The sequence below is a fragment of the Acanthaster planci genome, linkage group LG01 (assembly GCF_054643075.1).
Source record: "Acanthaster planci isolate LZ-2023a linkage group LG01, COTS_SCS, whole genome shotgun sequence".
NCBI lineage: Eukaryota > Metazoa > Echinodermata > Asteroidea > Valvatida > Acanthasteridae > Acanthaster > Acanthaster planci.
In genome coordinates, this window is record NC_141777.1 from 2,436,241 (window position 1) to 2,463,156 (window position 26,916).

General features: G+C 44.0%; 1 long non-coding RNA gene across 1 annotated transcript; it reads right to left on the reverse strand.

Moving 5' to 3' along the window:
* Window positions 1-1,480: 1,480 nt before the first annotated feature.
* Window positions 1,481-26,878, reverse strand: LOC147800260 (uncharacterized). Its single transcript, XR_015426330.1, has 3 exons — window positions 26,574-26,878; window positions 7,853-7,989; window positions 1,481-5,259 (listed from the first exon to the last, which is right to left on the reverse strand). It is a non-coding gene; the product is annotated as an uncharacterized LOC147800260 (long non-coding RNA).
* Window positions 26,879-26,916: the final 38 nt, after the last annotated feature.

A 26,916-nucleotide genomic window follows, 5' to 3' on the forward strand; every position in this document is an offset into this window, starting at 1 on the left:
TGACTCAAGGCCAACGGTGTCAACCTTTTTTCCACTCAATTTAAGCCTCGGGGCTACACGTCTGGCGCGTTTGTCCCATCACCGCGCCATTGTCATGGGCGGAAGCTCAGCCGAAAACGGCGCGAAGTCCCCGCAAAACCAAACAATGCCGAAACGGCAACGACCTGGCCGGCCCGAGCAGGAGCTTCGGGAGAAAAAAAATATGAAGCGCAAACCTAACAGCACACTCTCTCACGAAGAGAAAAAGGGGTGTTTGGATCGCTGGATGTGTTGTTAGGACAGAAAGAGCAAGGGAGATGGGAAAAGTGTTCGACGGGGTGAATAAAAGCTGGAGACGACAGCGTGTATAGCCTGCCCCAGGAATACCGGGCGACGAAATCCAACACCGACCGTGCGCTCTTTGAGTGGGCTCTGAACGACCGGGAATTCTGTAAAATACTTCGGGCCGTGGTTAGGCTCCTTCCGGATAAATGCGTTGTAGTGTTTCTTAGGAGGTTTTAGAAGGGAATTTACCCCCTTGTGCCCCCTGTTAATCTGCTCGGGAAAACCACTTGGGGAGGCCGAGAGTTGTTGAAGTGGTGGGCGCAAGTCTGGTAGTGCAATCCGATGAGTCTCTCTCCCTCCGTGTATTCTGCTGAGTTGGCCCACATCAACATCCCAGGGCTGTTCGTGGTCGGGTGCAGGCCGTGGACGCCGGATACCGGGCCTATACCTTCATTAGCCATTCAGTACCTCCGCCGTCGTATTTCCGACCCCGGAATCGTCCAGCGCCGCATGTGTTAGCTTGAGTGGGCCTATGTGACCCGTCAAGTGGCGTGCAGCCGCTGGAAATTCGCTCTTAAAACTCTCTCCCGGACCCCCAAAGAAACACAAGCCGGAGCGATGCCGGCTGAATTCCGGAGCGGGTTTCTTGATAGCGGCATCTCGGAACAATATAGCACTTTTGGCGCAGGATCGATGCGACGACTCGTGTCCATGAAGGCAAATGAATATTTTGACCAGATTGAAAAATCATCGCGACATGCACCTGGACATAAATAATGCTCTTGAAAAATAGTGCAGTGTGCCCCGTGGTCTGAATCAATCTGGCCGAGGAAAATTGTGCCGTATACCGCAATATTATAGTTCTTGGCGATGATGACACAGACGATCATGATAAGATCTTGTCAAACTCTGTATATCAATTATTACCGCACGAGGGGTTTGACCAATTTGAAGCATGAGCAACGAAAAGGAACATCGCTGACACGCTGATTATTGCTGCTAGGGACGTTTTTGACAGCACGAGAAAGATCCTTATACAACCGGATAAAGCGACACACACACAAAATAAATCAAATTAAATATCTTTAAAATAAATGTAAATAGATCAGCGTTAGTAATTTCGGTGTTATTTGTGTTTTAAAAACGGTATGCTTACGTTTTGTATTTTGTTGTTTCGGTTGGAATGGAAAAATACTCTTGTTTAACAGCCACAACATTTCAACATTTGCTTTCGTGAAAATTATTACAATTTTTGAATTCTCGCATGAACAAAATTATTTATGAGTAAAATGCGCATTCAGCGAGCAGATTTACTATGCGGTTCAGTAGAAAAATTAACACCAGATAGATACTTTGCAATGTGGACAAAGAGTTGATGAACTTGGCGTCCATGTTTAAAAATGTAGAAACCAATTCATTGGCGTGGGATATTTCCAAGAATTCATACATTGGTACTTCTGATGAGTTATTCGCAAAGGTGTCATTGTGGTTATCATTGTAGTGTCCCACGACAAAACTGGCTCTGCCCGGAATAAGTCAAATGACTTCAACTGGCCTCAAAAGTTAAAATGAAGTCATATCTACAAACATGCCCCCGGTGTTTCTCCTACACGTCATCTGTACACCAGTTTGTTGCTTTAAATCAAAGTAATTTCATCATCGCAATATTTACGCGTGAAGTTATAGACTGGGCTTGTTTAAGTCAGGAAGTGGCTGGTTTTCAGATGGAGTGTCTCATCTTAAATCGACAGAACATCTACAGATTCATTATTTTGCAGAACAAGAATCGCATTCTCGTTTAGACAGGGACAACAATAAATTGACACCCGAATCCAAATGCCAAAATGACTTCTAAGCTTCACAGCCATAGGTTCACACCGATTTCAGTGAGTGTTCCAGCATGCATAATGCTTTCATTACAGTCCCGTTGTCCGTTACATTATCGGAGTCATACTAAAACTATGCATAACCGTGGACCACATTTCTCGCTGTTTGCTAAGGAAGACATTACATCGCACACACAAAACAGGGATAGTTGGAACACAAGTTGGTATAAAGTGGCTGTCACTCTGGAGACGAGCAATCTTCGCGTGATTTATTCGTCATATGACGGCGTAGTCACTAATGTTTTCAACTGACCGGTCAGCGGAGTCACGTGATTCTTCAGCATTTGGCTCCGCTTTTACATTCGAGTTCTACTTCCGGCGATCCTGATAACTTGCCTCATCCAACCGCAGGAGTTGAAGACAAGTCGTTTAAAGTGAAGTCTAAATGTGGAGGGTCTGTTTGTTCCCCTTACGCTGCAATTTTCAATCATAATTCAAAGCGAACTGTTACATGACAGTTAATGCTAATGCCAATATATAATTATACGCCCTATCAGGCTTTTTCATCAATTTTGCAAGGAAATATTTTATTTAATTGTAGCCTGTTCTAATAAAACTATAAGGATAATTCACCAACGGGAACATTAATCTTTAATAATTCTGATCATTTGGAGCACAAGCATTATACCTTTAAATTGACAGCGCTGACTATTTGTAGCAAACGTAGCTTTCCTCTCGATGATTACTTCCCTCAAATGAGCGCCATCTCTTGACCACGATATATCAAAATGAGTACAGACTAAGCACACACACACACAAATAGATCCTATTCACTGAGAGGCTCGAGAACCCTTGGAGACCTCAAAGATCCACCTTGCAGGGTACATATTTTTGACTGAATGCTGTCTGCGTATGCAGCCCTCGTGTGCAAAATCCGAAGGGCTGTGTACCTTGGTATTACAGCTGCAGTCTCTAACTCTCCATTTTAATTCTGAAGTGACGGGCGTTCGATTCCGTTCATCCGAAGATTTCCAGGTCCTAGATAACTCCAAATATAGCTGTCTTTTTGCTTTCAAGGAAATATAATCAAACAACCCTCTTTTAAGGAAAATTACACCCATTTCTGGCCAAGAACTTAAACTGTATTTTACCACATCGACACATCGTTTTCGCGTCATAGTTCAATTGATCACACGTTGGGACAAACGCCGATGCTCCTCCCAACGTGAATTGTCAATGGTGTCCCAAAATGCGAAATTAACTACACTTCCTCTGGTATGATCCGTTCGCTCAACAATTTACTGCAAAATATTACAGTCAGAAATGATGATGGTTCTGTCCGCTCCGAACAGGAACAAAAGAGGGCGTGTTTTGAAATGAAATTAGCAGTCCTTTGGTACGCTTCCGCAGCAAGTTTGTGTGCCTTTGATGTGGAGCACGCTGAGTACGCGCTACGAATCTATTCGGGAATTTATGGTCTGCGCGTGCACGCCAAACGCGTCCAAGAACCCGGTTGGAAAACTTTGTACCATCTGTCTTTTTTCCGTTGGCGAAGGTGCACTTCAGCTCAGGAAGGATAACTCATTCCCAAAAGATTTCATTGCGGCTTTATTGCTGTATTATGTATTCAACCCAAAGGCCGAGTGAATGGAAAATAGTACTAGAAATCAAACATTCAAACCCTTCAGATCTTCGAAATCGATAAGGACTTAAAGCTACCATGTACATGTTCATGCATGAGCTACTACCCTCTCTCACAGTGTAAAACTAGTCCCTCCCCCATAATAGTGAAGCATATAGCAATTTTTCAGGGGAATAAAGTTAGACTGGTAATATATGAAATTAACTGGCACACTTCTCTCGCCATGGACACACAATGATCATATCAAACGTGACCGGAATCGTTGTCACTTAGTGACATTATGATTGTAAACTGTGTGCACAACTAGAACTCTGGTGGCGATACCTGGATTTGAGGTGGTAATGTGGCCAAAGCAGGGATTTTTTTCTGCCAAGACAATCCAAGTTTTTTCATAGGTGATAGAATAATCTCCAAAGGAAGGGACAAATACTCTTTCTAAAGTATAGGATGGAATCATTATTACAATTATTTCAGCACCTATATTTGCACACATTTTGGAGATTTGCTGTCTTACTTTTTCCATATGGTGATCTGTTGTTTCAGTTCTGCGTTCAATCAAAAATACTTTCAGCGAGCAAATCTTTAGGTTCACAAATTAAACAGAGAACCTCTTTTATGCATGAGTGTCTTGCTGGAATGATACCCTAACGATAAAGTCCTTAACCGCTGGGAAAAGTATAAAAGATTTGAAATATTTAAAGAAGTGCACTTTTCAATATAATTAAAGAGATGTCATATGATTTTTGTACATTTAAAAGGAGTTTGGAATTGCAATCCTTACATCTAAATATCGCCTGGTGCCTATAATTTTACTCTTCATCAGAAAAATACAAGTGGCAGAGCGCCGTTCCAATTTTAGCATCGGATGGAGTCACACTTTGGATGGTCCCAACTGCAGTTGGACGATCTCAAACTATGGCCAAGTTCGGTCAGGGACCATTTTGACAACCACTGGTCGATTTTCCCTAGTAAAATATATGCTGAGTGAGTGGCAAAATCGACCGGTGGCTGAGACAAGGTCGCTAATCGAACTTGGCCTATGACTGCAGTTGGACCAGGCATTCAGCACGGTAGACCTTTACCTTTCGTTCTCAAACACTGACCACCATCTTGGACGGATGGCCAAAGTTTGCTGCAGGGTTCACACGTTGCTGACGACAGTTTTTGCCTTAAAATTCCCCCTTTTTCTCCACCTGGTGTTTTGATTTTTTCCCAAACGGTGTGAAATATTGTTTTTAACAAAAACTGCGACTCTGAGGGTGCAAAAGACAGGTTCATGGATGTGATCGGTCCAGTCGCAGTTGGGACCAATGCCACAGTTTGGGCATAACGCCAACATTCCTAAATACGAAAGTGTGATGTTCAAAACTAGTAAAAAATGGGTCTCAGATAAGGTTTCGTTTATCTTCTGAGCATGGGAGACATTGGAAAGGTAGATGTTGAATTTTGTTGGCTTGACTGTCCATCTTGATGTTGGTTGTATGTAGCTTCTGCTAGCTTCAACCATCTTCCTTCAACCTATGACAACTTGGGAATAGGACGGAAAAGGGAAAATGTAAAAGCCCTTCTCACCCACCTACTTGGCTGTTACGTCCCCGCCCACAATTCGTTTGGCCTGTTCCCCGTCAAACGTATATGAGTATAACCCCCTCGCTTGGTCGCCGTATCCCGACGGCATTCCAAATCATCATCGGGAAATGATTTCCCCTGGATTTGTAACAATCTCGGGGATGCAGTGGCCTGTATCGTGGTCTAATCATCCAATCATGCAAAACCAACAGTCCAGCCCGCGGCTCGCCTGCGCGCCGTCCGATCGGCGACCCCGTCCCCCCCGCCAGTCCCGCACCATCGGGTAATTTCCGTTCAATTTCACCTCAACAAAACAAAGAAAGACGGTTTGAATTCCCAAGTGGCCACATTTTCCATAAACTGTCACCACAATCCCCACTTGGCCCCTCACACACACACACATCCCCACAAAATAAAAACCAAACGATACACAAAGCGCGTACCCAAGGGTGTGTGCATTAAAGATTGGGACGAATAGTAAGGTTGGACTCTCACAAATGCGAACGAGTTCCCCATAGAATTTCACTGCCCCGATCGGACAGAAACACGGGCATAATTGATTGGTCAGTCGGTTTTTACGGTGGAAGAAAAACCTCCGTCAGAAATGCAGTCAGTTAGACGGACTGCATTAAGCTCCATCTTGAATACTCGTGTTGGGATGGCCTTTTTTAGTTTTTTCTTTCCGGGACAAGGGACTAATTTGAGAGGCGGAGCCCCGCCCATACCGTACTTGAAGCCCCAAGCAGCGTATTAATATACACCTCCATCTAATTCGGGATATGTGCGCGCTCGGAAATCCCGGTATTAGAGGGTGCGTTTTGCTTCCAAACAAGCCCGTGGACGTGGCTTGTTTTGGTACCGTGCACTTTTTTCTTCTTCGTTGGAGCGTGGGTTAATTTTTTTTCTATTCTGTTTTTTGTGTGGAGGGAGTCGTTTCTGAATGGCGAGAAAGACTGAAAAGGAATCCATCTGCCACGCTCAACTGCTCATTGCTTTTCCCTGTTCCCTCGGGGGACAATGTTAACCTTATGTCAAACAAGGTTTGTTATCCATAAATCTTTGAAAACACGATGTTTCCATCAAAGACGTACGTCAATCTATGATTTTGAAAGGGCCAAGTTGAAGGCGACGCGGAGTGATGGACGGGAGAGTGAGAAAGGAGCTGGATAGAACCGGCGGTTGCACCGCCGCAGGGAGTCCGTCCCTCGCAATTATCCGGCCTAATACGTCCCCTGCCAACAAAGACACTGCTGCTCAAATATTTTTCTTAGTATTGAGCCTGAAAGGGATCTAGAAGGGGCCATTTATCCAGCGTGCCAAGCGGCTCCTGACGGGGGCGCGCCCCGCCGAACATGGGTTCTTTGCACCGACTCCATTTTGATTCAAGCCCTAGCCAGCTAAATACACAAGCACGAGGAATCGCCTGGGACCATGTATCCATGGTCTGTTACGGCTGTTTGTGCCTGCCATTGCAGCGGCCAAAGCATATCAATGGGAGAGGTTTTTGGCGGGAGAAAATCTTGCAGACCAGACCCCCTGGCTATTACACCAGTCTTGCGCTGGTGTTTGGCCGCTTAGGCGCCAAAAGTCTGAAATAACTGAATCACCCCCCCACTTCAAAAAAAAAGAAGCCATGCACACAAAGATAATGTCAGAAATAAAACTTTCCCGGCTGCATCACATTTGGTAAAAATATTCAGCCCACTGTCCAATCAACGCGAGGATTGTCGTGGTCGACTGTGCCGGATATTAACTTTCAGCCACTGTGCTTTAGCCGCTGCGCGTACCGGCGATAGTTTACAAAAGACAGGGTTCTCTCTACTCCAATGAACGCTATGGATTCATGAGTATCCATGCCCAGACACTAAGCTTGATATACAGGGAAAGTAAGAACGGGTGACCAGACAAAAAGAAAGGGGAAAAAATGTAATGTAATAACTGAGATAAGTAGGGACGTGCTGGTAGGTGAATTGTGGTGTTTACCCAAGGAATCTGAGCATAATACTCTCCCCTCCAACACCATTCAGTCTCAATCTGGCGCACTTTTGGCTCTCCAATGGGCCTGCCAACTATAAGACTGGAATGGACTTGATACTGGAATGAGGCGCAGACCAATCCGCCGGGCGCATGGACAAGGCAGATTAAACCATGAGTACCCAGGCCGGCCGGCCGCTCGGCAGACAGAAAACACCACCCACGCGATCGCTCGCCACAAGCCTTGTTCCAACAAGCACACACGCGCGGCCACCAGTCTGGCGACCCCCCCCCACTCCTTCTCCCCCCCCCACAACACCAACCAAGAACAATATTCATTAAATCGAATGATCGGCAAAAGTGGTTCCAAAATAAATGAATGCTGGGCGGCCGGGCTCACGTTCTAATAACCATCGACTTTTTGTGAAGCGCTGGGCAAATCCCTCTTGCCGTATGTACACAACCGATTGGATTAGAGCGAGAAAAGGGACAAACGAGACAGAGAGAGAGAGAGAGGTAGAGAGAGAGGGCCGACGGAAGATGTATCATTTGGAAAGAGCAGAATGTACCCACTTACATCTTCGCTGAATGGTATAAACCCGCTGTGTAGGCATTCATCACGAAGCGTAATTCCCTCGCCACCAGTCAGGGGACCTGTCTTGGCAAACCCAACCAGGAAGCGGATTGAGGGGGAAAACTGTTAATGTGGGGAACCTGCAAGATAAAAACGTAGGAGTGAGAGACCGGCTGAGGAAAAAAATGACTGTGATTATCTTGATCGGTCTGAAATTGGTTGCTGAAGTGCCAGCGCACAATTCCAATCAGTGAATTAATATCTACAGAGGTGACAGAAGCGCACGTATGATGTCTATAAATCAGCCATGTCCATGCACACAAGGACCTGGTTCTCTCCCATTACTTCACACACACACACCCACCCACACTACTCCTGAATTCTCGCCAGCTCCGGGCGATCTGCTCCTGGGCTCTAACAGTCGGGGGGGGGCACTGAAGACTTTGCCCACACCGCTCATCCTGCATCCTACATCCGCATCAGATTTGCTTTTTAATGCACCGTTCTTCCCCCATTTGAATAATTGAGGTCCCTCTTTTACCAAGACTGATTTGAAAATATAATTAATGCAATCCTCAGAAATGAATGCATGGACCTGTCCCCCACAGGTATATTGACTTCGGGCTAAGTTTAAAGTTGGTGCGTTTTCAGTATAACTTCAAAGGTTTTAACATTATTTTTACTTTCCTCGGACGCGACAAAACGCAACAAAAACTTATAATAATTAGAAATGCTTAATCATACAAAATGGCTGCTATTTTGAATATTTAAAAATCCTAAATCATGCTAAAAGTCTGCTATTTTGAATACAAAATCCTGTATCCTTACAAAGGTAGCCTCTTTCTAAAAGATTGAAAAAAACTATCAAGTTCATAAGTTTGGTATAAAACGTTTCACCTGAACAGTCACGTTTCAGATGCATTCCAAAAAAATAAATCCTTGATTTTTAGCTGCAATTAATTAATTAATCTGTACCAAACACAGCCGAAATAAAATCAAGCAAAATGATGGCGAGATTTCTTTTTCATCTCTAAGTAGAATGAATGGAACTATTTTCAAATAGATTACTGCGTGCACTAACTATTATAACAACGTCTCCCAGGGGGCCTGTTTTCCATTATTGCTTCATGTCAACCACAGCACCAAACTTGATGAAAAAATGTTGGTGTGATAGCAGAATCTGGACAGTTTAAATTAACATTACGCTATGTCGATTCATGGCGCTAAATAAATTTTGCAATGTGAACCCCCCGTTTTCAATCAACAGATTAGGTTTGAAAAGTCACTTTATGTTTTTGTTGTGTATATATATTACTTGTTAAAACATCAGTTGAATAAATACAAGCAAATGTTGCATGAGTCTCCAATACAGTATTGTAAAAAATATGCTTACTCGCTACATGCATAGAGAGACCCTAAATTAAACAGAAAGAAACTCGAAAGTCATTAGGGGTGATATTTTACGTTTACTTCTTCAAACGCCCATGGTAGGTTTAAAAATTAAAGTCTAAGTTCAGGGTGCACACAGCTCGGGAAAAATTGTTTTCCTTTCCGAAACTGATACAAGTCGGCAAGTGGGCCACATTCAAGCGTTTTACCAGATGTTTGGGAGTTCTACCTTTAGCAATTACCGAGCCTTTACATCTCCTCGGCTTTTTCCCCCCGGTGAATAAACGGGCACGCAACATGAAACATTTTCATCATAAAGATCCTGTTACAAGATGTATCCCCACTGAAAATAAACCCGAAGATGAATCGCTTCAACTGGGATTTTTCCCTTTAAAGGTCGGCCCCATTAACTGTAATAGGTAGGCACGCTTGTGTCAATGCACTATATCGGAGTGATCTTCCCCCTGTATGTCAGATTTTCTGAATAATAGATGTGTTTTCTTAATAGAGCGAGCGAAGACGGGTTCAATGGCGATTCCAATCGCTGTAATTAAACAGTTACTGGCAAGCAGGAATTATCTTGGGTTCTGATCATCTCTATCTCTCTCGTCCCCCTCCCCTCAGCTTGACGTACTTGTTGGCTTCGTGTCAGGTCCCGGGCAGTGACACACTGCTCCCGCTGTGTGCATTCGCTCTTCATCCAACCCCCTTAGCTTTTATTACTCCGGTAAACGTAGACACGGAGAACGGAAGGAAACAAGTGTCGTCCCCCCGTCTTTTATGAGTTCCAACACGCCATTTTCATTTTGAGGGTGGGGAGGAAGATCGGGACAGAGAGACAGAATGAGGGGAAAAAATCTGTATTATTGCAGCCCAAAATAATTAGGCCACGCAAGCGAGTCGTTGAGCTGGGCACGGGGCGCAGTACGGGCAAATATTATTTCGTGCTATTTGCCGGGCGTCTAAGGTTTCAATCGTTATTGCTGTGGCTTTGCCGGCTACGAAGTCGTTCTAATCTGGATGGATCCCGGTACCCGCCCAGGGAATAGTGTCCGGGCCGGCTGGCACTCGGGTACGGCCAAAACCCCCCAGAATGGAACGGTAATCGACGGATTTACTTCCTGTATGTTGTAGGCCTGATTGACAAGCGTTAAACGCCAGCTACCGGCCAATCTATATCTCTCGACTATACTGGGTCCCGTGTATGCATTTCCTATCCATGGCAAACCCGGGCGCGCGCAGAGCAAGCGCTTTACCGAAGCAGCCACGGCCAGCAGGCTGGGTTGAATTCGCCTCCTGTGGGACACTCGGTCATATCGCTTGTGCGCGTTGGGGCGCAGTGCGAATGACAAGATCATGAGCTTCCCTTTGCGAGACACGAATACACGTGAGTGGATCAGCGAGCGATGATGAGCAGAACACGCCCACGATAATCGAAGTGGCGCAGCCTCGCAATTATGCACCGAGAGAGCCCATTAGCCTAGATATGATTTTTAGAACAGTAACTTGAAGGTTTTTGAAAACGTGGGTTGCGGTGCTCGATGAATAATGTTCAAACGTGGTTTTGACGAAATGATGAAATCGTCTTACTGCGTAGCATCACATATCTTATTCAAGCAATGCACATTATCATTAATGTTTTGAGGTCAAAGCGAAACCGTTGTGTTCTTGTTGTTGGAAAAAAATATACGGTACCTCTCCCAAATCAAACCGTCTAACTAAAACCTGATAATTTTTAATGTAAATTCTTTGTCATTTTGACTGTCATATATATAATCAGGAGTAAAACTATGGCATAGTATGATTGGGGTCCTATCTACAAATGATCAAAGCATATATTTGCAGGCGAGCAGTTCCAGCAATGCCAACGCCCTGCCGTTCCTACCTCACGATCAATACTGAACTATTTCACCATCTCCCAAAAGTGCTCACTGGAATGGTATTTTCTTGTGAAGTATCCAAGCCAAGATTATCCTCCAAAGCAGATGTTTCTCTACATGGTTTTGGCATGTGGTCTAGTCGTGGCACGCTGCCGTCGCTGGATCACTTTAGGGGCGTGTATTCGCACAGCGACAGAGAAGCCTCAGAAATCTGGACACAACATGGAGGCCATGCTTTGCGCTACAAGCAGCGTCTGTGAGCGTTTGTTCATTTGATACCTGACGTGGTGCATTATGTGGCGTGAAGTGAGTCATTTAGAGGAGTCCAGTTGTCGCAAGTGGTTTCGGACACCGTACCACGCACAAGCGCCACCAACGTTTGCATCTCTTCAGATGTCTTCTTAAACCGAGCGTTTCTTGAGGAACAAAGCTTACAAACCGAACCGCTGAACCAAAGTGGCAAATCTAGCAGTGCTTTTAAGAATCCACCTCCCGAAAAATACTCACTGGTTAAAGGTATGTTATGAAAATCTACTTGTTTTGGCGGAAAATATTAGGCATAGGCCTACATGCGTTTGTATATTGATGTTGACAAATTCTTACAGGAGACACATATTTTACTGACTCGAAACTAGCATTCAGATGGAAAGGCAACTTTCTCCACGCAATATTCCGCCAAAATTTGTCGCCCTCCCTTTTGAAGGAACATGTTTAAAACTGATACTAATCCCCCCCCCGCCACACAAACACACCGCTTTTAAAAACACTTCTAGGACAAAATGGCTTACCTATGCCGGAAAAAAATTCCTGTCCACCCGCAGTCTACACATGGATTAGCAAGCGCCACTTCTCAAAACTCATTGTTTACAATTTACTCCATATTACACACAGCGTGTATTTCAAATGCTGCTGTTAAATCAAACGCCAAGTTTATTGTTTGAAACAGTTTGCAATAACATCTTAATAAAAAAAGGAAAATTCAGACAATGTTCACAGAATAGTGTGCTAATGGGCAGACTCACATGTAATAGTTACTGGATATAGGATATTCTTTCCTTCAAGTGTAGGTCAACATTTTGTTATGCCATTTCGATTCACACCGGCTACGTGCGTCAGTTCTCGTCTGTCTGTTCATTTCCTGAAGCTAATTCCGGGGGATAAGTCATGTTCTCATATTCAAAATTCTACATCCTCGGCTAGCGGCTTATGCAAATCGTGGGCATTTCCGTTGGGAAGGTGTGATCCTGTGGTAAACAGCTTGTTGTTTAAAAACCGAGTCACACCACCGGACTCAGCACTATTGGACACATTAAGTAAACCGATTCCTTGCACATGAAGACCACCAAGGCCAACCCCAGAAGGGAAGTAAAATTGAAAACAGGAAAATATACCTTGCCAAACGTATAAACCAAGATTCAAAATGAGCTCACGGTGGCATTGGAAACTACATAGGGTTTTATATAGAAATAATAACACGTAAGGTTTTTCAAAAAGGGATAAGAAAAAATCGAAGCTTTTCACAAAGACATCATTGGGGGGGGTCTACATAAACAAGAGTTGTTACTTCTGCCTTTCACATCTTGAGAAATAAATCAAAATAAACTAAGGAAAGATTTATGGCAGAGTGGCAGTGCTAAGGTGCAAGGAGGTGTGTTGATAATGTCTATTTCTTCCACGACCACTCTAAGACGTCAGAAAACTGTTTTTTTTAACATAATCACCTACAATATTCTCCAGTTATTGTATACCGCGTTTCACAAGACTTGCCATCCTGAAAACCCTGTCTCCACTTAGGGGCCATAAAGCCAGTAAGTGGAGTTTCACTCGCACAAATGCAACTTCTTGACGACTGAGCATAGTTCGATTGCATGGGAGCATTTACAGGCTGAAGACCAGCCAATGATCAGTTGGCGTTTAAAGCAAAACGCTTTGTATTTTTGTGACCGCGCACGACGCAAGATCGCTCCTATCGATGCATGTCATCGTACATCATCCCATCTGCTAACTGCAACCCCCCCCCAAAAAAAATGAATCAGATCTTAACCATCAGATAATATGTTCGAAAAACGAGACCAAGGAAGGAGATGACATTTTCCCCCTTCTCTGTCACATCTCCGGCGAAGCAATCCCAATATTCCGCGGGCCAGTTAGCGTGTAAAGCCCTGCTGCACTGCCGTTGCCAGGCGCCGATCGAGGCCCGGACTTACCGGACAGAATGAACATGCAGAGTGTTTGGAGAGCAGGGCCCTGCCAGCCGACTGTTGACTTTGTTGTAATGCAATTTTTATGAGTGGCTCCGTGGTCATTTTCTTGTCAACATTATTTAAACTAAGCGTCGGGAGCTGGCTGACGCCGATGCTCTTTTCCCTTCCACTGCCTCTCCCCGTTTTCTTCTTGCGATATCTCTTCTCTCCGTGGAACGAATGCCTCATCTCGCTTTCTTCATTCTATCAATATGTCTGCTACACCGTCACCCGGGTCGAGTTTTAAGTCAAAACAGTGTGATATTTTTGTTAGGTCGGCACACTGATGCTTGCCAACTCGACGATTGTTTGCCCGCGGTTTTATTTCGGTAATTGCTGTACGAAGTTGACACGTGATCGAGACAATTTCCGATGGGGGGGGAGGCAACGCTGGTGAGGTAACAAGAGGCCCGAACCCTCAACCAAGACTTCTGTGGATTCAACTGCTGTCACTGTGATTAGGGGGAAGCCGGAATCTGCTGAATTTAGTTTATCATCTTCACAAATATTTCATCGAGGAACAAGGATGGGCTGTATCTCCAAAACCCCATCCCTCACGCCTACATACAAACACACGCAAATCAACTCTTGCTCAAGTTCTTGTCTAGTGTCAATTAATTTTGTCAAACGATACCAAAACTGTGGGTCCATTATGCGACCACTGGACAATTTCATATGAACCATTTGGTTAATAATTTCGTTCCCACTCTCTTTCACCAACCGCTTTAGGACATCATTATTAGCATTCTTAGCATGTGCTCGTTTATTCGTGGAAATTCTGAAAATTCGATTGTTTTTTATTCTTCGATCTCGAGTCAGTGCACGACACAAGACATTAGCATTATCGTGCAATCTAAACAGGGTTTCAGCCATGGTAATTGAAATGAATGTGTAAAAGATCATTTTCCATGTGCCTTCAACCCCCCCCCAAGAAAAGGCTCAATTCAGGGAGTCGACTCAATTCAGTGTCTAGTTTGCCAGAGCGCCGCACACAAATCAGCATCTCGCGGGAAAACAAACCGAAGGCTGATGGCGGACGATGTGATTTGAAATGAAAACAACCCAGAAAACCAGGCTGGACGCGGCGAGATACGCCGAAAATTGAATCGGGCAAATTGGTTGCATGAATAGTGGGGCTTATGGAATCGTCCGCGCCCCTTTGCACACACAAAAAAGAGAGAAAAGAGAAAAGTGCAGGGGTACAGTTCACGTGAAATCCATCGACTCTCCAGTGACATTTCCAAAGAGACTGCGACGTGTTTGACTTGTGATTATGCGGGCTCAATTTTAATTGGCAATAATGCTATAAAAACAAGGCTTTCTGTCTACTGATTGCCTGATCTCACGTGTACTGTAGCTGTAGCAGACCTTATCTCAGCGCAGTCACAACTTTAAAAAAAAAAGACAGAAATGGTTTGCAATTAATGACAGAACACAGCAGCTTGTGCAAAATGCAACCACAACAAATACTTGATCGGTGGCTATAGATCGAAACCATCTGCAAAAAAAAAAAAATAATGAAGAAAGCATCAGCCATCAGAGAACAACACAGAAAGGACAACATTGGATAGACTCTGTTATGCTGGGCAGCTTGGACAAATGGCGCCAAACCATTCACTGTAAGAGGAGAGACAATCGTGAGGACTTCCGAGGCTGTTCAGTCATTGAGTGGGCAACAAAATGGCGTCCTCAACAAGGAAAGTTTAATGCGCTTTGTGGTTACCAGGTTTATATCAGTAAGTCTTGTAAAAATGACCATACATGTTAGATTCGAAAGTACCTTTGACTATCCTAGTTTTAGTAGTCGTTTTTTAGTCTTTTGGGAAAATTGGGGACCAAATCGCGAATTCTCTGTTTCTGATTTTATTTGTAGAGAGAAAATGGAAGCCAGAACTACAAGCTTATATTTCTGTACAATTTGGACAAGACAAGACCCTTTAAGTGGCTTTATTTTGTAATGGAGTACATGATTTTTCCCCAAAAATTGTGATCGGCTTCGCTACATAAGGGTGAACATCTCCAGGTAAAAATTCGCCGAAAACTAAAACTCACCTTCCGTTTCGAAGTAAATTTGCAGTAGGTGGGTTACATCACAAATTTACTTCGAAACAGAAGGTGAGTTTTATCCTTAGTAGTGAGTTTTTACGCTCTCAGGTACCTAAAATTGCCGGAAAATATGTCCTGAATTTTTGAAGTGGGGGTATTTGTGAAGTCTGTATGGCAGTAGTGAGCTATAGGTGAGATCCTACTGCATTCATCACAGGTCAGCTCGCTCCAACCATTTCATAGGACTTGACGCAGAGGATATGGCAAAAACTAAAATTAATCGTCCTTTTTTGCTTTTTTTTCTGTGAGAAAAGGGCCTTTTTAATTTTTTGTTCACGAAGGAAGTCTGATACTCTTTTACTAAAGGCCACAATGTATTTTACAAATTTGAAAGGTGAATTTATGGTAGGAACGTATTCGGTTAGATATATATAAACGGAAAAATAAACTAAAAGAGGGAAAACGGAGTTGTCGAGGAAAAGAAACTTTGTTTTTTTCGCTCAGCTGAAACGTAAGCGTGCACGTGTAAAACTATTAAAGTTTTTGTTAGTCCTGATGACGGAAGTGCCATCAAGACGTATAAGAATTCCACAAGTCGGCACAACCTCCATCTTGTCTGCAGCGGTAGAATCATCGTCAGCGACAGTACTGAAATCTACTGGACCTCAACCTCAGGATAATGTAGTACCAGTGTTGCTGCCTAAAATACTATCAATGCAACGAGATTACACAACACCGAGGAATGGAAAAGCAACCTTTAATTTAAACAGGAATTTGGTCGACCGGTGAAGGAAATGACAAGACTGGGACCGTCGTCACTGGCACAGCTGAGCTCGGAGCCCAATCTGCTCCTTCCAAAGATTTCGCAGTAGTTTCCAACAGAACATTGAGAATGTAACTGAATTTGATTCAAAGATTTGTGCTTCTCACCAAAACCACAGAATGTTTTTCTCTAAAATAGATTTAATTTTATGTTGCTATACCAAAACCATATGCCTTTATTTCAACTCGCCAAACTCTCAAATGTGTTTCCTGCCGAGCCTGTTTAATCTTTTATTCAAATCCTATTCTCGAGATTTTCCCATTTAACTGGGATGGTTGGAGATTTTTCTTTGGCAAGTAAAGTGTCATGGTCTTAATTTAAAGAAAACTGTCTGCTTTTCAAGCCATGCGTTACTTTCATGTGCATGACTGACAAATCAAAGGCGACAGTACATCAATCACCTCTGGCATTCTCGGGAGAGGTGTGGGACGGTTTGCTTTTGAAGTTAAGTAGAAGTCACCATGTCACCACGAACTTGAAGACCCCAAAACGTATGAACTACTATATATGTTGATGAATAGGGCGCCGCACAACACGGCATACCGCGACATTACTCACTCTCAACGGCAATGCGTGTGTAACTCCCCACTCTGACTTAACACACTTGGCCACAATGCTGCCAATCGATAGACGCTAACGGCACGGACTCGCCACAAACATGTCGAATTGGCTAAACCTAATGATTTTGGCTGCTTATTTGCTCGGTTTGTCACACACTGATTGACTGACTGTCACAGCTTCGCCCCCGGTTCTTCGTTTTTTTTCCCCAGTCAGTACTGGTGGTGTGTTTTCTCCTCGGAATGCAGTGTATCTCCTTCCGTAAGATGCAGCCCAGACACTTTTGATGTATACGGTCTTTCCCCGTCCATCCCGAAGAAAGAAAAGCTGCTGGCTTGAAAGTAATCTCTCCTGAATAGGAATGTTATCGTGTCAAAACCCGGATAATATCCGCATCATTCTTATTATTCAACAAAGGTCGTTTACCTATCTGATGGTTCTGGGCGTCGCGCGCGATTTCGGCGACAATACCTTGACGGGATTCTGACACCCCTCTTCCCAAGGCCCAACCCAGGCAGGGGGTCTACTAACAAGCTGCCAAACTTTCCCCCACCACTTGGCTCCGTCCCTTGACCAGTCTAGACCGCCGACGTCCCTTCTCTCCTGGTCTGAGACCAGCTCTGCGGGAGATGCTCGCATCAATTGCGGTGTCTTGTCTTGTCTATTCAGGAGCGGCCGTCAGCTGTCGGCCGGGTAATTTACGGGGGTCGCTAACGAGAAGTTTGACCGTGTAAAATGACCCGAATCGAAGACGACTACGGGTTGTTTTTGCATCTCGAGTAAATCCGGTCTCCGAAAATACAATGTACGCATGTCGCCTTCAAAAGAAAGTGACTGAACAAAACCAAACGAGAACAAATCCACAGCGCTTTACTTCCATCCGTTCGACTTTGGGCAGCCATTCACCCATTTTACGTATTACTCAGCATGCTAACTTGAATATAAATAATTCACGCACTAAATGTCGCAAAAAGCGATGCGTACACAGTGCACGAAAGCTAAAATATACAAAGATATTCTACCATGGACTAATCAACTCCGATGCTACAGATTTGCTGTAAATGAAACAAGAATGAAATGGCACCACACCTTTTTTTCAGGAACGGACCCTGAATTTTTTGCACAGGAATTAAGATAGGATTTGTATCCCCTTGCAGCCACTCATGACCCTCATTCTCTTCGAGTCTGTTTGATTGCTGAAGATGTTTCGGAGAATTCTTCGTTTCCTTCTACTTACTTTATGTATCAAGTGTGTCTATGAAATGTTTTTATGAAAAAAGAATTCAATAAAGTATGCTAGTGTCTAAGATCTATCTTGTTAACAGATGGTTTTCAGGTAATTACAGCTGTTTCAACAAAGACAAATTCTAAGTTGCATATTTCAGAAGGTTAGTGTTTCATTAAACACTGTAAAACTGCTCATTAGAACGTTGGTCAAAACAACTTTCACCAGCAAGTGAAATCTTTGTAATGTTGCATTTTTGGGGACAAATTCTACCAACGCAAGAAACACGGAATATGGGCACTTCTTCCCAGAATCATACCCAATTTGAATAGCATTAGTTATGAGAGTTACAAATTTGAAGATGAATGTGGTACAAAATTTTTAAAAGTTATCATTACAATTAAGTAAAAGGTGTTATAATATTTTAATCAATAGTCCTAACAATAATTAACTACAAATGGCGACAACGACGTCCGATGAACTATGCAACATGTTAAACCTGCATTCTCCAATTAATGGGGAATCTTACTCCTAAAAAAGTCAGGCTTGCTATTACGATCGACCGGGATTAATATTATTGAATTTTGGATGTTTGGTACACCTTTGGTCAGAAATTATCCTTTTATTGGTCCAAACTTAGCCTTTTGGCAGATAAGACATTATGTAATAGCTATCATATCTGAAAACGAAAAACTGCTTGAAAATGGTTCATTGGGTCTATACAGGCTTCTTAAGAACCACGTAATTTGGCGAGACTGAGGTCTAGAAATTACTTAATTAACTAACGAAGATTACGAAAAAAACAAAAACAAGTTTCAAATGAGGTAACTATTCTCTGTCTTGGTTTCTAAAGCACGATTACAATGTGACAATTTATTTTCCACGAAGAAATTTAACAACTGATCGGCATTAATTTTAAACGAGCAGTTGCCCTCACTGAATGTCAACAAACAGAAAACTAGACCCAACTGCATTTTTGCTGTGTTTCTGCTATTTTTATGAAGGAAATGGAAATTACCTTTCCCTTGAGTTTAGAGTTTGTGTATTTACCGGCTGTTGCTTGAATAAAAATGCGCGGTAAATATGCATCCCGCCTGGAAAGTGCTGTCTACCGTTGCGAAACGTAGGGTCAAAGATCTTACCAAGTATTTTTGAAGCAGATTTTGAACTGCTCACATGTTTTTAAGGTTAATCACCTTTTAGATTGTCGCGAGTCGGGGGGAATGCCTTATGGTAAAATTGACGTTTTTATCTCCACCGTTTTCAAACACGAGCCTGTCTTTTCAATGGAGAGTTAATAGTTTTAATCAATTTACAGCTTTTCTGTTCTTTGTTTTTAGCATAATACTGTCGTCCACGCAAACACTGGATGATGTACACAGACCGAGCGCCTAACGGTTCGACGGGATTGACAGTAAGGTCTTCACTCGGCTTCGATCTGCTCCAGCATATGGACACAGACAGAAGCCACAGCCGACCTGTGGCTGAAGTCCCAACGCAAATATGCGTACCACAGGGGCGCTAGCCAGTCACTTAGCGCGTCACAATTCGAAAAGCTTGAGGTCCTCCAGAAATATTGAACTGTAATGTAAGTTTGGCCTCCGTAAATTATACCAAACTCTCCCTCCAAGAAACTGGAAGGGAAAATGGGGCCCCTGTTTGTGAGGCAAGGCAAGGGAGCCCTCAGAACCCCGAGGGTGACTGGCATTCTGATGTTGATCGCCTATTGGATTTCCACGCCTTGGCTCGGAAAATCTGTAACACTTATTGTTTTACTTCTGTTGTCGATATCGATGCGTGTATGTTGATCAAGTGTAGATAGGTGCGTGGTAGCCGGTAGCTATGGACGGCAGAACGAAATGGGGCTCAGGGGGGCCTAGGGGCCTGCTCTCTCATTCAATACTTTGGCCCTCTCCTGGCAAATTCACCCTTGAGTTTGATCTCGTCAACTCGCTGACAACCCCCCCTCCCTTCCACCCCCCCCCCATCCGCCTCTCGATGGCATCTCGTCCGGCTTGGCATGCCCAGGTCCAGTCGCCGAGGCCCGCAGTTGTCTCTCTAGCTCTGCACGGGTGCGCGCTGGATCGCTTTGATTGAATTTCCCATTTTCTCAGTGCGATTATCGATCCGGCTTCACTGTAGTTGAAATTCGATGTTGGATCAGTTCATTAGCACCTAGAAATTGTTTGCTCAGAGCACAGCCAAAGTACAGGTGAAAATGTGACGGGTCAGGAGGAGGCGATAGGAAGGGCGAGGTGGCTGGCCCGTCTCGCTGCCGTTGTTTATGTTCGGTCGGGTTTCCGGTTTAGGAAACAACCGCTCAACTATTGTTCTGAACAAAATGCCCGGAATCGAGTGAACAAACAACTAAGCAAACACAGCAATGAGCTTACGGAGCCAATTATTTAATCTGGCTAATGAAACAACTCAGACAGGACAGGACTCAAGACAGGACGCAATCTTGATCATGCAGTCCATGTGCAGTTCGTTACAATCACAAAGAAATCGTCCAGTGTGATTAGCTGTCTGTGAGTTACCATTGCAATGTCTGCTGTGGTTATCTACCTGATATGTTGTAAAGTTTGAAATGACTCGCCATAATTTGCATAATTTTGCTGTGACACCTTGACGGTAGTGCCAGAAAATCTTGCAACATGCTCGAATAATTGAATTAACTAACAGTAAATGTACAAGAAGCTCTTACTTCAAACGACAGATATTGTCTTCTTTCGATTTTTACCAGATTGATATCTTCAGTGAAGTCTGGGTATATGACTTCCCCAAGGTTCATTGTACCATCTCTGGCGTTAAAATAAGTTAAGAATCTCGCCGCACAGGGAAAGCGTACCTGATCGATTTTTGAGTGGAGTGCGTGCACCCTCTCGTGACTCGCACTGTCTGGCTGACTGTACTGTTTGTCTTCTTGTGGGGTGAAGACCTAAAATAGATGTACTGATGCTTAATGCTGTTCTTTCTTATCTTAATTTTGCGATTCTACGAAATTCAATTTTCTGTTGCCAAACCGCGAATGATCACTTTGCTCTCTCCGTCTACGTTTTTGTTCCAAGACCAAAGCTTTTTATCATAGAGTCGAAACCCGACGTCAACCGATGAAATTTATCACAATAGCGTGACAAATTTCTTGAAATCTGTGGGTGTTCATCTGCGCGGGTATCATTGTGGGGGAAATTTCCATTTTGTAAAGGCTTATGCAAGCGGCCACGGGCGTCATTCAACAGTCCTTTGTGAAAATGAAATTATACCTGTTAAGTAGACAGTTGCCTGTAACCGGCTATTCTCCTTTTTCCGTATGGCGCGAAACGAGCTGATTTCATCACATTGTGCTGAAAGCCATAGTGTTTTGCGGTGGGGTTAGGTTTACACTCAATCCACACTGACACCGCTCGATATTCATTAAACCAGCGACTTTAGCGGAGTGTCCATGCTTTAAACTGCTGGCATTGTTTTCAGCGGGGAAGAGCGTTGGGTTCTGTTAGGAGAGAAAAGGGTGGATGGTATCGGATGTGAGGTAATTTAGTTAGGGGGAGGTTGGCCTCGGGCAGGCTGGCGCTGGCTGTCCCGCTAACAGAAACCTCTGGCCCGGGTGGGAAAAGTTTATCGATTGGATCATAAATGCAGCGCGGAAATCGTTTTCCATACATCATATCAACAAAGACCTCCCATCTCGTGTCACCGTCACCACAGTTGGGCCGGCTACTGCGCGAGCTGGCAGAGCCTGCAAAATCTTCGGCACTGAGGGGGGGGGAGGAAAAAGTCCGGAAGAAAGAAAAAAGGGGGGAAAGAACGTGAGCTTGGCAGGGTTTGGGGCACACGTCCAAGGTGGAGCGGCGAGAGGAGCCAGGCATCGGGGGAGCTAAGCGCGGGCCCCGAGAGAACCACGACTTCGATTATCGTGCCTCGTCGCTAGACAAGACTTCCGCCGTGCTGCACCCATCAAACGCCCGGTAGCTTAGGATCATTTCGGAGGGAGGGTAAATGCTGGTCATTATCACTCAACTCCGGGGATTCCAAGTTACAGAGAATGAGTATTGATGCCCCATTAAAGATCTGGTTGCAACGGTTGTCAATCATGCTACTCAATCTTCCCTTTTCTGCAGTTCAGCATCCACTATTCAGCAAGACTTAATGGCCACCACTGACCTGCCAGAAAATGGTTTTCAACTCTTTGAATTTCATTTTCTAAAAAAAAAACCCAAGAAAAACAAACCCAGTCATCATTATCCTTTCAAATTTTGTTAGTTGTTTCGAATTGTACTGGTTAAAATACTTTACTGCATAATTTAAACAAAATCGACTTAAGCAACATGAGTAATGCTCACAGTAAATTTGAGACAGATAACGTGCACAATGACGGTTGCGCGGGAACTCAATGGTGTGACGCATATTTGGGTTTTAGGTCATGTGACTCATCAAACTGTGCAGACTACTTTTTCACTGACAAATATTCCAAAACCAACAGAAGACCTGGAAGTTGCAAAGTGTATGTCGGCGCTTTCTGCAGCCTACAACCAGAGCTTTTTATGGAGAGAGTTGCGACATGAGCGTTTCAATTGTTGGAACCAAAATGGTGGATTAGGCATCAGTGTGCGAGGGCTATACCGGCACACAATAGCTGCATACAGTATTGTACACATAATGAACAGCCATTTTTGTTGTAAACTTTGAAGTTGGCGCCATTTGTTTTAGAAATAACTCCGAAGACAACTCAAAGCAGATTAAGGGGCTCTCAATGACTTCAATAATCAGATGAATTTTGAAATAGTGGATCTTGTGTGACTTGGCAGTTATCAGACGGCTTTACTGATATATCAAGCGTTGATAGTGAAATCAAGTCGTGGTGGCGAAATGGTTATTGTCGTTCTTCCCCGATGCAATTATTCTAAACATTAACAATATCGAATTCATACAGTCTACCCAGGGGTTTAATATCTATAAATTTCCATACAGCCTGGTATCGTCGGGGCATTTTCTGCGAGAGTTTTAATGAAGGGTAGGTCCGGGTTCGAAACAATTTTCATAACTTTGCTGGTACCAGTAGTGGCATTAAAAAAAGCGTGTGTGGCATTGCAGTATCGCATACTATGAATATCTTATTCATCGGGTTATTTTCGTCATTTATGGAATTGGTTGAGCGAGTTAAAAAAGCAATTATACCGCCTAGATTATTGGGGGTGGATGAGTGACTGGACCTAATTATTTCTGTATGAGACACTGTCTGATGAGACTTTTAAATGATATCGTTTTCCCCTAATATAAACTTAAGTGTCAAGAACTGAAATTAGTTTGACCCTTGAAAAGTCGAAAGTAATGACATTGTTTTGAATGCAAAGACTGATTCCACAAAAACACTTTGTTTTGTTCTTGTTCAAAATCCTTTTGTGTACATGTACCTTGTGTCCGAGAAGCTGTGTTCATTCTGAAGTCTTTTTTTCACTTGATTCTAAAATTGTTTAATACTCTTGCTTGTTTACGTCATGAAATAATTCCGCAATTTTCCGGTGTGCGCCCTAAAGGTTGGTTGAAATCTTTCAAATAAACAGCGGCGTGACATTTCATGCTATGTGCCGTGTTTGCTTTGTCGCTTGCAGGTGCAGATGAAATGAGTTTCCAATCTATACTGCTATTTCAGTCGATAGTTGCAAAGTTAGGCAAACTGAGTATAATTATAGAGGCTTTGCAAGATAGCCATGTTGATGAATTTGGTTTTTTTTCCCTGCCCGACGTGTACACATGAAGCAAGATATGAGACGGAGAGGACCCCCCCCTGCTTTGTGTTGGTCATTGTTTCACTGGAATCTGAGGAATGTGTTAGGTAGCAATAAGTCCAGAGTGTGTATAGCGATTGGACATAGGGGGTACCCCTCGGTTTCATTTCTTGCTGGTTATAGACATGTATTACATTTACAACACTGTATACTCAGGCTTGTGAAAAAACCACTAGCGTACTCGGGTGGGACTCGAACACACGACCTCCTGCTTACTATGTGGACAGCTCAACCACTCGACCACCGAGCTTGTCAGTGTCGGCTGGCTGGTCAGATGTAGCAGCGGGTACCGCGAATAACTATTTCTAAGGATGGATTTACGCCGGGGAGATGTTAATTAATTTTGGATTTTTTGCTCCGCCCGACGTGCAGCCGTGTTGCAGGGTAGTTCTCTTTGTTCCACAAGGAAACCTTCTATGTGCACACTCTGTGGAAGAAAAGCATTGCCCTCCACAATGGCAGCCATGCAAACCCCCGACAGGGTTTTACTAATTTATGTTATAGGATTGTGGGAGCATCCCCAATCCGAGCAAATCAACAGGGTGCACGCGTGATGGAGCAAAATGACATTGAAATTATGCAAACACCGAATTCTGCGCCTTCTAATGGCTTGTCGAAACACCCAAACTGTGACGTTTGACAATGATTCCTTTTGTTATTTAGCGCAAAGCGTCACGCGAATGCACGTGAGGATAGAAGGGAAAAATTCTGGCAGGGCAATTCAATTACAAAAGCCCAATCAAAAAAAAACTTGGGCGTGTGATGCATAATTTATTCAAATCAGGAGCTTCAAGATGTAGGAGGCGTTTCGATGCAAACGTTGTCTCGATTGCACCCGATTAGTAAAACAGAAAGCATTTTTTTCCTTCCACAACTTAGAAAAAAGGATGGTCATTTTGCTGATACGGCAAAAGCAATAATTTTTCGCCAATTTAGCTCCAGAAAGGCTCTGAACTGTGTACTCACTGCTATAAAATAACGGAAGAGATTTCTCTTCTTTCGACTCGGCGCTACAATTTAATCAACTTACTCTGTCTGTATATGCTAAAAGTATAGCAAGAAAAGGACAATCAACCGTAAGGGCCATTTTTCATGTGGATATCGATACTGTGTGAATGGCCGTCGGTAAATTTGGATGGAAAAAAGGAGCGCGCGCCACGAGAATTCTTGCATGGGTGTTGCACCGAGTTGACACAGGCGTCGGGAAAGTCTTACTCGCCGCGAAAACGATCCGGAGTGTTGGTGGCAGGTATGTGTACCGAGCACCTATCCGTTGGCCTCCGATAGTGCACATTTTCATCTCCCCTGAGTCCAACCAAGTTTTCCAAAGACTACCCTTTTTTCTTTGGTTTTGGGCCCTGCCCTCTGTGATATCTGAATATAATGCTAAACCTGCTCTTTATTTCTGTCTTTTCTTTCCTTTTTTTCTCGGCGCTTGCCTGGAAACTTGATCTACACTTTACCGGTCTTGCCAAACAGCACGTCAACAATTGCATTCTCGAAGATTACGATTTAGAGCGAGGCAGGGCTAGGCTTGAGAGGGGGGGATGAGAAATGGGTTTTAGACGGAAAGGCGGGAAAAACCGGTGTTTATTCTTGCTGGTTGCTGGACAGGTGATAACCGGAAGAGGCCGACAAAAGAGGTAACATGACGGCGCGGGCTAGCAGGAGGAAATTGCAGTAATTATAGTGTTGGCTGGCAGGCTTACAGGTCTGAGCTCTGGGCGGGAAAAGGGGTGTTTATTGGTATCAACTTCGAGAATTCGAAATCGTAGCTGCGTGAGCAACATGTTGTTTATTGTCACTTCCGTCAGCTGGGATAAAGGAAAAGCTATGGGGTACGAACTCCAATTACACGTTTAAAGAAAGGAAACCATGGAATTCGCCACCGGCGTGACTGGTGGAAATTGCAGTTCATGCAACACGTCACATTCACATCCATTCCTTTCCACTCCTGCATTCCTCTAACAAACCCCCCATTGGAAAAAAAAAATCAATGACAATGAATCACTTTCTGGTGTGCCGATGTTATAGCATCAATAATGAAAAAGTGCAGACGGAAATGTGCTACACTGTAATAATGCGACTGCCTTTGTCCTGCATATTGTGCACGCACGTGTGCGGACTGACCGAGTCAGCTTGATTTGCTTACGCCCAAATGAGCATGGGAAGATGGCCGACCTATTATGTCAAATACGATCGCTCACCATCGCTTAAAAAATATAGCAGCCCACCCCGGATAGGTCGAGACAATATACAGTATTTCAGCTTTCCCGTCTGCGTTTCATTTTGCTAGACCGAGCGACGCGCGGTGCCGTGCACATAGCCCGCCGGCCATGCTTGTGTATATCGTGGGCTCTGCCTATGATTACACGCTGATTATACCATGGTTAGTAGCCATGCCATCGTCTCCAATCTATCGCATCCTGCCAGCAAAACTCCTAACTTCGTCCCGTTGCTCGAAGCCATATTCGAGGTGTACGGGTGTAGAAATATGAATTAAAAAAATCCCAAGCCCGTGTTATATTCCTGATGCCGGAAGCGAGCGCTGCGCATTGACCCCTGCTCATTGAATAGTCGGCTCTTGCCCGGCGAAACGGTTAGAATAACAAAGAGGATAATTAGTGGCAATTAACATGCGTATTGGGCGCCATGCACCTCGGCTACAACCAGCCGGCCAGACCACAACGATTTTTTTCTCTTTTTTTGTTATTCTAAGAATTACCTGAAGTGCCTTGCAAGCAAAAAGCTTAGGTAGAAAATGATCAACTCACGGGTTGTCTGTGAGTGCTTGCCCCGTCGAGACAACTCCAGTCCGCGTTGGGGGGACATTTCAGGGCCTCGGTGCTCTGAATGATAATGCTCGAGTATCGGTGTGCATGCCGAGAATTGGGCAATAACAAACGCCGACCTGATCGGGTTGTTATGAGAACTGGGGGCTTTATTGTGCGCAGTCTTTACGGTGGAGCTGATTCGGGCCCGCTCCCTTGAACTACAGTGATTTCAACCGTGTGCGAGCAGAATTGACTCAGTTGAGCGTAAAGATATTTCATCTATTCTTCTCCGCATCGGGTTGATTCTCGCCGCACGAATCTTTCCCCTTTCGTGTGTAATTGG